Source organism: Ylistrum balloti, unplaced genomic scaffold (genome assembly GCF_031769215.1).
Source record: "Ylistrum balloti isolate Yb309-2 unplaced genomic scaffold, AGI_CSIRO_Ybal_v1 Utg370766, whole genome shotgun sequence".
NCBI lineage: Eukaryota > Metazoa > Mollusca > Bivalvia > Pectinida > Pectinidae > Ylistrum > Ylistrum balloti.
In genome coordinates this window covers 151,506-166,340 of record NW_026782449.1, presented here as the reverse complement: position 1 = coordinate 166,340, position 14,835 = coordinate 151,506, and positions in this window count along the sequence as shown.

Below are 14,835 nucleotides of genomic sequence, written 5' to 3'. Positions count from 1 at the left end.
CTCTCGTTGAGCAATTCCTCGTTGAGTGATCTTTCGTTAACGATATCTCGTTGAGCTGTCTCTCGTTGAGCGGTATCTCGTTGAGTGATCTCTCGTTGAGAGTTATCTCGTTGAGCGGTCTCTCGTTGAGCGGTCTCTCGTTAAGCGGTCTCTCGTTGAGCGGTCTCTCGTTAAGCGATCTCTCGTTGAGCGGTCTCTCGTTGAGCGGTATATCAGTGAGCGGTCTCTCGTTGAGCGATCTCTCGTTGAGCGGTCTTTCGTTGAACGATCTCTCGTTAAGCGGTCTCTCGTTGAGCGATCTCTCGTTGAGCGGTCTCTCGTTAAGCAGTCTCTCGTTGAGTAGTCTCTCGTTAACGGTCTCCCTTTGAGCGGTATCTCGTTGAGCGGTCTCTCGTTGAGCGGTCTTTCGTTGAACGATCTCTCGTTGAACGATCTCTTGTTAAGCAGTCTCTCGTTGAGCAGCCTCTCGTTGAGCGATCTCTCGTTGAACGATCTCTCGTTGAGCGATCTCTCGTTGAGCGATCTCTCGTTGAGCGGTATCTCGTTGAGCGATCTCTCGTTGAGCGGTCTCTCGTTAAGCAGTCTCTCGTTGAGCAGTCTCTCGTTAACGGTCTCCCTTTGAGCGGTATCTCGTTGAGCGATATCTCGTTGAGTGATCTCTCGTTGAGCGGTCTCTCGTTAAGCAGTCTCTCGTTGAGCAGTTTCTCGTTAACGGTCTCCCTTTGAGCGGTATCTCGTTGAGCGGTCTCTCGTTGAGCGGTCTCTCGTTAAGCGGTGTCATACTCCTTTTAGCTTAAAACATGTTTCTTTACATAAAATAGTCTATTCATTTCACTCCGTAGGCGGTTTCATATTCATTTCTCTTAATATTTGTATAATAACAAGATTTATTCTATTTACCTTTTTGATGGAAGCGGTGTCATATTCTTTGGGCTTAATATAAGTTTGATAATATATTACAAGAATCAGAAGAAGCTTACTCCTCTGGAACACCTCGGATCAGCGATAGGTGATAATCTGTACACACCTCGGATCAGCGATAAGTGATAATCTGTACACACCTCGGATCAGCGATAGGTGATCGTTATCAATCTGTACACACCTCGGATCAGCGATAGGTGATAATCTGTACACACCTCGGATAAGCGATAGGTGATAATCTGTACACACCTCGGATCAGCGATAAGTGATAATCTGTACACACCTCGGATCAGCGATAGGTGATCGTTATCAATCTGTACACACCTCGGATCAGCGATAGGTGATCGTTATCAATCTATACACACCTCGGATCTGCGATAGTTGATAATCTGTACGCAATTCGGATCAGCGGTAGGTAATAATCTGTACACACCTCGGATCAGGGATAGGTGATCGTCATTAATCTATACACACCTCGGATCAGCGGTAGGTGATCGTTATTAATCTATACACACCTCGGATTTGCGATAGTTGATAATCTGTACGCAATTCGGATCAGCGATAGGTGATCGTTATCGATCTATACACACCTCGGGTCAGCGATAGTTGATAATCTATACACACCTCGGATCAGCGATAGGTGATCGTTATCAATCTATACACACCTCGGATCAGCGATAGGTGATCGTTATCGATCTGTGCACACCTCGGATCAGCGATAGGTGATCGTTATCAATCTGTACACACCTCGGATCAGCGATAGGTGATAATCTGTACACACCTCGGATCAGCGATAGGTGATAATCTGTACACACCTCGGATCAGCGATAGGTGATCGTTATCAATCTGTACACACCTCGGATCAGCGATAGTTGATAATCTGTACACACCTCGGATCAGCGATAGTTGATAATCTGTACACACCTCGGATCTGCGATAGGTGATAATCTGTACACACCTCGGATCTGCGATAGGTGATCGTTATCAACCTGTACACACCTCGGATCAGCGATAGGTGATAATCTGTACACACCTCGGATCTGCGATAGGTGATAATCTGTACACATCTCGGATCAGCGATAGGTGATCGTTATAAATTTGTACACACCTCGGATCAGCGATAGGTGATAATCTGTAGACACCTCGGATCAGCGATAGGTGATGATCTGTACACACCTCGGATCAGCGATAGGTGATAATCTGTACACACCTCAGATCAGCGATAGGTGATAATCTGTACACACCTCGGATCAGCGATATGTGATAATCTGTACACATCTCGGATCAGCGATAGGTGATCGTTATCAATTTGTACACACCTCGGATCAGCGATAGGTGATAATCTGTACACACCTCGGATCAGCGAAAGGTGATAATCTGTGCACACCTCGGATCAGCGATAGGTAATAATCTGTACACACCTCGGATCAGCGATATGTGATAATCTGTACACATCTCGGATCAGCGATAGGTGATCGTTATAAATTTGTACACACCTCGGATCAGCGATAGGTGATGATCTGTACACACCTCGGATCAGCGAAAGGTGATAATCTGTACACACCTCGGATCAGCGATAGGCGATAATCTGTACACACTTCGGATCAGCGAAAGGTGATAATCTGTATACACCTCGGATAAGCGATAGGTGATAATCTGTGCACACCTCGGATCAGCGATAGGTGATAATCTGTGCACACCTCGGATCAGCGATAGGTGATCGTTATCAATCTGTACACACCTCGGATCAGCGATAGGTGACAATCTGTACACACCTCGGATCAGTGATAGGTGATTTTTATCAATTTGATTTGACCTTCTTTTCATATAGATAAAGATGCGTTACGTATTTTTTACCTGTTTGATTTCGATCAAAACTAATCCCTTCAGGTGTATCACTAAATATGATTACCTCTGTATGTGTTTGCCTAATCCATGGGCTAAGACTCCATGATGTTGTAAGGTCGGTGTCACGTTTTTTAGAAAGAGATCGTCTGGTTTTCTTATAATACGCTCAATAAGTTCTTTTAAAGTATTTGTGTATTGTATGTTTGTATACCGATATGTCAGCGTCGGACTATATGGTGGCAATTATATTTACATAAATGCATATATCGTCTGTCAGACGGTATATCGAATGTGTTCTTGATTTTGTTTACATAGATCTGTTGTAAGACGATGTATCGAATGTGTTCGTGAGTCGGTTTACATAGATCTGTTGTAAGACGGTATACCGAATGTGTTCGTGAGTCGGTTTACATGAATCTGTTGTCAGACGGTATACCGAATGTGTTCATGAGTCGGTTTACATGAATCTGTTGTCAGACGGTATACCGAATGTGTTCATGAGTCGGTTTACATGAATCTGTTGTAAGACGGTATACCGAATGTGTTCATGAGTCGGTTTCCATGAATATGTTGTCAGACGGTATACCGAATGTGTTCATGAGTCGGTTTACATGAATATGTGTGTTCATGAGTCGGTTAACATGAATATGTTGTCAGACGAATGTGTTCATTAGTCGGTTTACATAAATCTGTTGTCAGACGGTATACCGAATGTGTTCGTGTGTTTGTTTACATGAATCTGTTGTCAGACGGTATACCGAATGTGTTCGTGTGTTTGTTTACATAAATCTGTTGTAAGACTGTATGTTAAACGGTCCCGTGTGTTGGTTTAATGGAATGCGTTTGTTGGTAGCTTTTTTATAGTATGATTGTTTTTGTATGTCGAACTATCGCATATGTCTATGAGTGGGGTTGTATTGATTTTTCTATTAGGCAAGTTAATCAGTTTGCCTGTTAGTGGCCTGTTAGATGATAAACTCCTGAAATATGTCTAGTTAATGACATTTCCGTGTGATAAAGCTATACAGTTCCGTGTGATAAAACTATACAGATGTCCCTGTAGTAAGTTTGATATGACCGAGAGAGGTGCCATGTTACCATATCTAGTTTATGACACGTGTATGACATTGACTGTTGGGGTCTCAACAGTTGCAATCATGTCTGTAGTTACATGTTTAGTTTCTACTGCATAATAACATTTGTCAAGATATTTTAACCCTACGTGATTTAGATACCATGCGACGAACCCTTCTTATTATTTTCTGTTAGAAAGCCACTATCTATTACTAGGGGACATTGCCTTAAAATTGAATGGCATAGGATGTTCACAGGACGACTATAAACAGAGATAACAATATCAATTCACTTATATAACTGGAAACGACGAATTTCATCCACATATTGGAATCACGTATTCTACGTGATAATAGATTGTTTACTTTTTAACCGTGTAACACAAACCGGTATGTATCTCAAAATAGCAAACGAAGTGTACAGACATTACATCAAATAGCAGTAAAGTGTATGTATAAACTACCATAGGTATATCATTATAAAACAGGGCGGCATTTCAAACATGATGCTTTTTATAATGGTGTTGGCAAAAGTACGATTGATCAGGCGGAAGAATTTAATAGTACGACAGAGTGATCAGGCGGAAAAATTCGATGTCAGCTGAGGTGTAAATAAATCCCTCTAAAATGACGTACGTGTGTGAAAACATATACCAATAAATCAATAAAAAGTTTAAATTTTTACTTCAAAAATATTCACTTTGGTGTCCTGTTGGAAATGAAGGCGTTAAGTTACGTTTACGTGGTGTCATTCTGTGCCATTCAAGGTAAGAGGGATATTCAAGATCTTTTTACTATTTTCTGATTAATAGTATTTGATGTAACGATAGTACATTGTTTATCAAGAAATATAATTAGTAAGAAGTCACAATTTAATTGTAAACGACCTAATGGCAAGTCAGTTAGTAAATTAGAAATTGAATCAGGATTTAGCTTGTAATGAAGGTTTTGTTGTTTTTTTTTTTTGGCATATAACCAGATCATTTGTAACACATGTCAACTGAGGTCAACTTTAATGGTATTTAATTATATCTAAATAATTACATAAATATCATTTAAATGATTATATTTCTGATACAGGATTTTGTATCCTCTGCACCAGATTCAAAATATAGTAATTTATGAGAAATATGAAAGCATCTTGTGACGACACTAGAGTTCAAAAATTTACTTTGAAGTTACAAAATTGTTTCCACTGTTTGTCCAGTTCATTTGAAAAAAAAAACTCTTTGAAACATTGGCACCTATATATTCCGGTGGCACATTCTACACATTTGTATATGTTAGCAGAAACCTACGTAATCTTTTTAATTAGTGTTCAAATATTGTCCCATGTTTCTGGATAAATTTGACATATTTTTCTATAACTTAAAAAAATAAACCTCTTGTGATTTCTGGCCCGAGATTAGACGTGTTTTGAACACAGTAAGTTGAACTAAATGTAATTCCCAGGTTGTGACGTGTTTCCATTTCTTGTACATTATATATACATGAACCTCTACCAGACAATGGGCTTCATCCGAGAATCTTAAAACTGTTAACATGCTCAAGTTAAAGGCTTTGCTATTGTGTTAGACCATTCCTTATCAAGTCTTGCGTGAATTCCTCCTGAACCCAAAGATCTTATTGACCTTGAGATAATATAAAGTTTAATTTCTTTCTTTAACGTCTTTAAGTCACACTTGTCAAATTCTGTCTGATATATTATAGCAGTGAAGAAGCTGATAACTAAATGGCGGAAGTTCCCTTATATATTTATTCGTGTGGATGGTGGAGCCAGTAATATAATTTCTAGTATGGATATCGATATTTATCGGTATAGTTTTATTTAGTTTGTCGGTGATAATTCTAATGGGTGTAGTTTTGTAATTACATTAAGAATGTCGGTGATAATTCTAATGGGTGTTGTTTTGTAATTTCATTAAGAATGTCGGTGATAATTCTAATGGGTGTAGTTTTGTAATTACATTAAGAAGGGCGGTGATATTTCTAATGGGTGTAGTTTTGTAATTACATTAAGGGCGGTGATAATATTAATGGGTGTAGTTTTGTAATTACATTAAGAAGGGCGGTGATAATATTAATGGGTGTAGTTTTGTAATTACATTTAGTTCGTCGGTGATAATTCTAATGGGTGTAGTTTTGTAATTACATTAAGGGCGGTGATAATATTAATGGGTGTAGTTTTTTAATTACATTAAGAAGGGCGGTGATAATATTAATGGGTGTAGTTTTGTAATTACATTTAGTTTGTCGGTGATAATTCTAATGGGTGTAGTTTTGTAATTACATTTAGTTTGTCGGTGATAATTCTAATGGGTGTAGTTTTGTAATAACATTTAGTTTTTGGGTGATAATATTAATGGGTGTAGTTTTGTAATTACATTAAGAAGGGCGGTGATATTTCTAATGGGTGTAGTTTTGTAATTATATTAAGAAGAGCGGTGATAATATTAATGGGTGTAGTTTTGTAATTACATTAAGAATGTCGGTGATAATTCTAATGGGTGTAGTTTTGTAATTTCATTAAGGGCGGTGATAATATTAATGGGTGTAGTTTTGTAATTACATTAAGAAGGGCGGTGATAATATTAATGGGTGTAGTTTTGTAATTACATTTAGTTTGTCGGTGATAATTCTAATGGGTGTAGTTTTGTAATTACATTTAGTTTGTCGGTGATAATTCTAATGGGTGTAGTTTTGTAATTACATTAAGAAGGGCGGTGATATTTCTAATGGGTGTAGTTTTGTAATTACATTAAAAAGAGCGGTGATAATATTAATGGGTGTAGTTTTGTAATTACATTAAGAAGGGCGGTGATAATATTAATGGGTGTAGTTTTGTAATTACATTAAGAAGAGCGGTGATAATATTAATGGGTGTAGTTTTGTAATTACATTAAGAAGGGCGGTGATATTTCTAATGGGTGTAGTTTTGTAATTACATTAAGAAGGGCGGTGATATTTCTAATGGGTGTAGTTTTGTAATTATATTAAGAAGAGCGGTGATAATATTAATGGGTGTAGTTTTGTAATTACATTAAGAAGGGCGGTGATATTTCTAATGGGTGTAGTTTTGTAATTACATTAAGAAGGGCGGTGATAATATTAATGGGTGTAGTTTTGTAATTACATTAAGAAGGGCGGTGATATTTCTAATGGGTGTAGTTTTGTAATTACATTAAGAAGGGCGGTGATAATATTAATGGGTGTAGTTTTGTAATAACATTTAGTTTTTGGGTGATAATTCTAATTGGTATAGTTTTGTAATTACATTAAGAAGAGCGGTGATAATATTAATGGGTGTAGTTTTGTAATTACATTAAGAAGGGCGGTGATAATATTTATGGGTGTAGTTTTGTGATAACAGTCTACGGGGTGGTGATTAAGTGAAAGAATTTCATCATAATAGTGGTTGAGACAATTATCAGATTCAAATGTCGATGATATCATCACTTTTGCATGGATTTGATAGAATCACAAATATTTGTTAAATACTGCCCCCTGAATATCATTGATTTCTTATTTGTGCACTTACATTATTTAATCTCAAAAAACCATACTTGATTTCTCGTAAAGAAAGTTATCATAGCTTCATCAGACAAGATATCCGAGCTTTATCAAACAAGTTATCATAGCTTTATCATACAAGTTATCATAGCTTTATCATACAAGTTATAGCTTTATCAAACAAGTTATCATAACTTTATCAGACAAGTTATAGCTTTATCAGACAAGTTATCATAGCTTTATCAGACAAGTTATCATAGCTTTATCAAACAAGTTATCATAACTTTATCAGACAAGTTATCATAGCTTTATCAGACAAGTTATAGCTTTATCAGACAAGTTATCATAGCTTCATCAAACAAGTTTTCATAGCTTTATCAGACAAACTATTATTGCTTTAGCAGACAAGTTATCTAGCTTTATCAGAAAAGTTATCATTGCTTTATCAGAAAAGTTATCATTGCTTTATCAGAAAAGTTATCATAGCTTTATCAGACGAGTTATAGCTTTATCAGACAAGTTATAGCTTTATCAGACATGTTATCATAGCTTTATCAGACAAACTATTATTGCTTTAGCAGACAAGTTATCTAGCTTTATCAGAAAAGTTATCATTGCTTTATCAGAAAAGTTATCATAGCTTTATCAGACGAGTTATAGCTTTATCAGACAAGTTATAGCTTTATCAGACATGTTATCATAGCTTTATCAGAAAAGTTATCATAGCTTCATCAGACGAGTTATAGCTTTATCAGATAAGTTATAGCTTTATCAGAAAAGTTATCATTGGTTTATCTGAAAAGTTGTTATTGCTTTATCAGACAAGTTATCATTGCTCCATCAGACAAGTTGTCATAACTTTATAAGACAAGTTATCATTGCTTTATCAGACAATTTATCTAGCTTTATCAGACGACTTATAGCTTTATCAGACAAGTTATCATAGCTTTATCAGACAAGTTATCATAGCTTTATCAGACAAGTTTTCATAGCTTTATCAGACCAGATATCATAGCTTTATCAAACAAGATTTCATAGCTTTATCAGACAAGTTATCATAGCTTTATCAGACAAGTTATCATAGCTTTATCAGACAAGTTATCATAGCTTTATCAAACAAGTTTTCATAGCTTTATCAGACAAGTTATCATAGTTTTATCAGACCAGATATAGCTTCATCAGACAAGTTGTCATAGCTTTATCTGATAAGTTATCATAGCTTTATCAGACAAGTTATCATAGCTTTATCAGACAAGTTATCATAGCTTTATCAAACAAGTTTTCATAGCTTTATCAGACAAGTTATCATAGTTTTATCAGACCAGATATAGCTTCATCAGACAAGTTGTCATAGCTTTATCTGATAAGTTATCATAGCTTTATCAGACAAGATATCATAGCTTTATCAGACAAGTTATCATAGCTTTATCAGACAAGTTGTCATAGCTTTATCTGATAAGTTATCTGTATTGAAATCTATGTTATCTACACAAAACATTTATGACTTCTAGTGACATCACAATCTTGTGGGACGAAGATCGTCGGAGAACCCAGTCCTGCCAGTTTCCAAGACAACCTGGATACTACTGCCAGAGGTATGTAATATGTAATTCTAGACTGAGATATGTAACATTGATGTTGATTGATTACTATGTGTAAGTTGCTACAGACGATTACGTATTTTGTTGGCCTCTAGTAGAGGAGAATGAAATTCAAATTCGCTCTTGATCTGGTAAATACTTCTCTTCAGTATCCTTTAAATCCTTCTTCAAGAATCATTCGTAATTTTATCCTCTCAATCCTTCTTCAGGTATCCGTTCTAATTTTATCCTCTCAATCCTTCTTCAGGTATCCGTTCTAATTTTAACCTTTAAATCTTCCTTCAGGTATTCGTCCTTATTTTATCGTCTCAATTTTTCTTCAGGTATCCGTCCTAATTTTATCCTCTCAATTCTTCTTCAGGAATCCGTCCTGATTTTAGCCTTTAAATCTTCCTTCAGGTATCCGTCCGAATTTTATCCTCTCGATCCTTCTTCAGGTATCCGTCATTATTTTATCCTTTCAATTCTTCTTCAGGAATCCATCCTGATTTTAGCATTTAAATCTTCCTTCAGGAATCCCTCCTTATTTGATCCTCTCAATTCTTTCTTCAGGAATCCGTCCTTATTTTATCGTCTCAATTTTTCTTCAGGTATCCGTCCTAATTTTATCCTCTCAATTCTTCTTCAGGAATCCGTCCTGATTTTAGCCTTTAAATCTTCCTTCAGGTATCCGTCCGAATTTTATCCTCTCGATCCTTCTTCAGGTATCCGTCATTATTTTATCCTCTCAATTCTTCTTCAGGTATCCGTCCTGATTTTAGCCTTTAAATCTTCCTTCAGGAATCCGTCCTTATTTTATCGTCTCAATTCTTTCTTCATGTATCCGTCCGAATTTTATCCTTTCAATACTTCTTCAGGTATCCGTTCTGATTTTAGCCTTTAAATCTTTCTTCAGGTATCCGTCCTAATTTTATCCTCTCAATCCTTCTTCAGGAATCCGTCCTGATTTTAGCCTTTAAATCTTCCTTCAGGTATCCGTCCGAAATTTTTCCTCTCAATTCTTCTTCAGGTATCCGTCCTTATTTTATCCTCTCAATTCTTCTTCAGGAATCCCTCCTTATTTTATCCTCTCAATTCTTCTTCAGGAATCCGTCCTGATTTTAGCCTTTAAATCTTCCTTCCGTCCTAATTTTATCCTCTCGATCCTTCTTCAAGTATTCGTCCTAATTTTATCCTCTCAATCCTTCTTCAAGTATTCGTCCGTATTTGATCCTCTCAATTCTTTCTTCAGGTATCCGTCCTGATTTTAGCCTTTAAATCTTTCTTCAGGTATCCGTCCTAATTTTATCCTCTCAATTCTTCTTCAAGTATTCGTCCGTATTTGATCCTCTCAATTCTTTCTTCAGGAATCCGTCCTGATTTTAGCCTTTAAATCTTTCTTCAGGCATCCGTCCTGATTTTAGCCTTTAAATCTTTCTTCAGGTATCCGTCCTAATTTTATCCTCTCAATCCTTCTTCAGGTATCCGTCCTAATTTTATCCTCTCAATTCTTCTTCAGGAATCCGTCCTGATTTCCGCCTTTAAATCTTCCTTCAGGTATCCGTCCGAATTTTATCCTCTCGATCCTTCTTCAGGTATCCGTCCTTATTTTATCCTCTCAATCCTTCTTCAGGTATCCGTCCTAATTTTATCCTCTCAATTCTTCTTCAGGTATCCGTCCTAATTTTATACTCTCAATTCTTCTTCAGGTATTCGTCCTAATTTTATCCTCTGAATCTTTCTTCCGGCATCCATCCTAATTTTATCCCCTCAATCTTTCTTCAGGTATCCGTCCTAATGTGATCCTCTCAACCTTCTTCCGGTATCCGTCCTAATTTGATCCTCTCAACCTTCTTCCGGTATCCGTCCTAATTTGATCCTCTCAAACCTTCTTCAGGTATCCGTACTTATTTATAATATCTTTAATGAATGTTTCCATTTTGATGTATCAGTACTTATCAAAATATCTCATAAACTAAGTATTGATGCTCTCCGTAGGAATCGAACCCAGAACTTCTATTTTACTTTGACGCCCAACCGACTGAGATAGAGAAAATCTCTCTATCCGAGAGGTATATATATTTCCGCTAATATTCGACAAGTGTTGCATACTCCACGTCTAAGAACTAATGAATCCTTGAGTATCCAGGTGTACAATGATTCTGGTGTCCTTACATAGGCACCAATGATACACAGGAAAAATCCAGTTGTACTCTTAGCAGATAATACATAAACAAAATACCAACATGTCTACATAATCATACTCCAAACTCAAATTCCATAAAACTTGGGACAGAAGATCAATAAAAGAAATTTTAACACGGAGATTCTTGCAAAAGTACAAGGAGGGTAAGCGTCTTCCGCTTGATCCACGACTCCCGCCATCTCAGTCGATCAAAGTATTACGACGTTTTCAAATGAGAACAAGGTATTCATATCACACAAAGAATTAGAATATTTCTCAATGAGATCACTATGACGACCATTAAATTTCCCCATCATTTTCATCAGCCTACATCTCAATCTTGTGTTTATGCTTGTCAGTTGAAGGCAATCGTGATATTGGGAACAGGTCCTAGAATATCTCTGACATGTTCACACTATAGGCAGGGGATGCATGCTGTTATCTATAAATGGAGATTTACTATAGGGAAATTATCACGCTTATCCTACAGCTTGGTAGAAAGCTGTACTTGTTTATTTTGTTGTAGGATGGGTCGAGATAAGCGGATGATGTAGAACAATCTGACGCTTAAGCACATTTCAATATCACTACAGAAAAAACAACCGAAGAGTTCAATAATAAAAAAAACCCATCATACATCTGTTTCGTCCTTCTATGCCGTGGGAGTGATGGACCCTAAACTGTAGAAATTTCATTACTGACTTGAGGAAATCCAAATTGGGAGAAATAAAGGTTTAAAACAAAACGGAGTACACTAACCCAAAAATAATGAAAAAAAACGTATCATATATATTAATTATTATTGGTTAATTTTGAAAACATACATTTGAAAGGTAATTGATTTCTGAGTGTTACGTGGTTAGTTCCAGGTGTCGGATATCTGGCAAGCCAATACAATTTTGACTGTTGTGGAGTAGTAAGCAGTTGGCACGCTGTTATTGGAGCAGTGGGCGTTATCAAATTTCAAATATGGCGACCGAATGGAGCAATGTACGACCTTGTCGGTGAAAATGAGTATTCCTTCAACACTGGTGAGTCATGTTTATATGTTTCTAATGTATCCTACCAAACACTATTAAACATAATTATGGATGATTTGAAACTTTATTTATTTTACAACAATTGCGAAACAAGCTATTTCAACTTACACTAATCACTCTTGTTGGCCCGGATGTAAGCATGCGTGGGGTCTTGGCCCGGATGTAAGCATGCGTGGGGTCTTATTGTGGCTAGGTGAAAGGCGAGTGCGTTACCACTGCGCCAACAGACCACAATAGGTGGTACTGTTTTTCTCGAGGAAATTCCGTATAGTTAGTCAAAAACCACAAAGAAAATACTGGCATGTCAACGGCATCTTAGTTCAAAATTAAGATATTGACATGTTTACAGAATCTTAATTCAAACTTAAAATACTGACATGTTTACAGAATCTTAATTCAAACTTAAAATACTGACATGTTTACAGAATCTAACTTCAAACTTAAAATACTGACATGTTTACAGAATCTTTATTCAAACTTAAAATACTGACATGTTTACAGAATCTTAATTCAAACTTAAAATACTGACATGTCAACAGCATCTTAATTCAAAATTAAAATACTGACATGTTTACAGAATCTAACTTCAAACTTAAAATACTGACATGTCAACAGAATCTTAATTCAAACTTAAAATACTGACATGTCAACAGAATCTTAATTCAAACTTAAAATACTGACATGTTTACAGAATCTGAATTCAAACTTAAAATACTGACATGTTTACAGAATCTTAATTCAAACTTAAAATACTGACATGTTTACAGAATCTGAATTCAAACTTAAAATACTGACATGTCAACAGCATCTTAATTCAAACTTAAAATACTGACATGTCAACAGAATCTTAATTCAAACTTAAAATACTGACATGTTTACAGAATCTGAATTCAAACTTAAAATACCGACATGTTTACAGAATTTTAATTCAAACTTAAAATACTGACATGTTTACAGAATCTTAATTCAAACTTAAAATACTGACATGTCAACAGAATCTTAATTCAAACTTAAAATACTGACATGTCAACAGAATCTTAATTCAAACTTAAAATACTGACATGTTTACAGAATCTAACTTCAAACTTAAAATACTGACATGTCAACAGAATCTTAATTCAAACTTAAAATACCGACATGTTTACAGAATCTGAATTCAAACTTAAAATACTGACATGTTTACAGAATCTGAATTCAAACTTAAAATACTGACATGTCAACAGCATCTTAATTCAAACTTAAAATACTGACATGTTTACAGAATCTGAATTCAAACTTAAAATACCGACATGTTTACAGAATCTTAATTCAAACTTAAAATACTGACATGTTTACAGAATCTTAATTCAAACTTAAAATACTGACATGTTTACAGAATCTTTATTCAAACTTAAAATACTGACATGTCAACAGCATCTTAATTCAAACTTAAAATACTGACATGTTTACAGAATCTAACTTCAAACTTAAAATACTAACATGTTTACATCTTAATTCAAACTTAAAATACTGACATGTCAACAGAATCTTAATTCAAACTTAAAATACTGACATGTCAGCAGCATCTTAATTCAAACTTAAAATACTGACATGTCAACAGAATCTTAATTCAAACTTAAAATACTGACATGTCAACAGAATCTTAATTCAAACTTAAAATACTGACATGTCAACAGAATCTTAATTCAAACTTAAAATACTGACATGTCAACAGAATCTTAATTCAAACTTAAAATACTGACATGTCAACAGAATCTTAATTCAAACTTAAAATACTGACATGTTAAAATACTGACATGTCAACAGAATCTTAATTCAAACTTAAAATACTGACATGTTTACAGAATCTTAATTCAAACTTAAAATACTGACATGTCAACAGAATCTTAATTCAAACTTAAAATACTGACATGTCAACAGAATCTGAATTCAAACTTAAAATACTGACATGTCAACAGAATCTGAATTCAAACTTAAAATACCGACATGTTTACAGAATCTGAATTCAAACTTAAAATACCGACATGTTTACAGAATCTGAATTCAAACTTAAAATACTGACATGTTTACAGAATCTTAATTCAAACTTAAAATACTGACATGTCAACAGAATCTTAATTCAAACTTAAAATACTGACATGTTTACAGAATCTGAATTCAAACTTAAAATACTGACATGTTTACAGAATCTTAATTCAAACCTAAAATACCGACATGTTTACAGAATCTGAATTCAAACTTAAAATACTGACATGTTTACAGAATCTTAATTCAAACTTAAAATACTGACATGTTTACAGAATCTTAATTCAAACTTAAAATACTGACATGTTTACAGCATCTTAATTCAAACTTAAAATACTGACATGTTTACAGAATCTGAATTCAAACTTAAAATACCGACATGTTTAGAGAATCTTTATTCAAACTTAAAATACTGACATGTCAACAGCATCTTAATTCAAACTTAAAATACTGACATGTTTACAGAATCTAACTTCAAACTTAAAATACTAACATGTTTACAGAATCTAACTTCAAACTTAAAATACTGACATGTCAACAGAATCTTAATTCAAACTTAAAATACTGACATGTCAACAGAATCTTAATTCAAACTTAAAATACTGACATGTCAACAGAATCTTAATTCAAACTTAAAATACTGACGTGTCAAC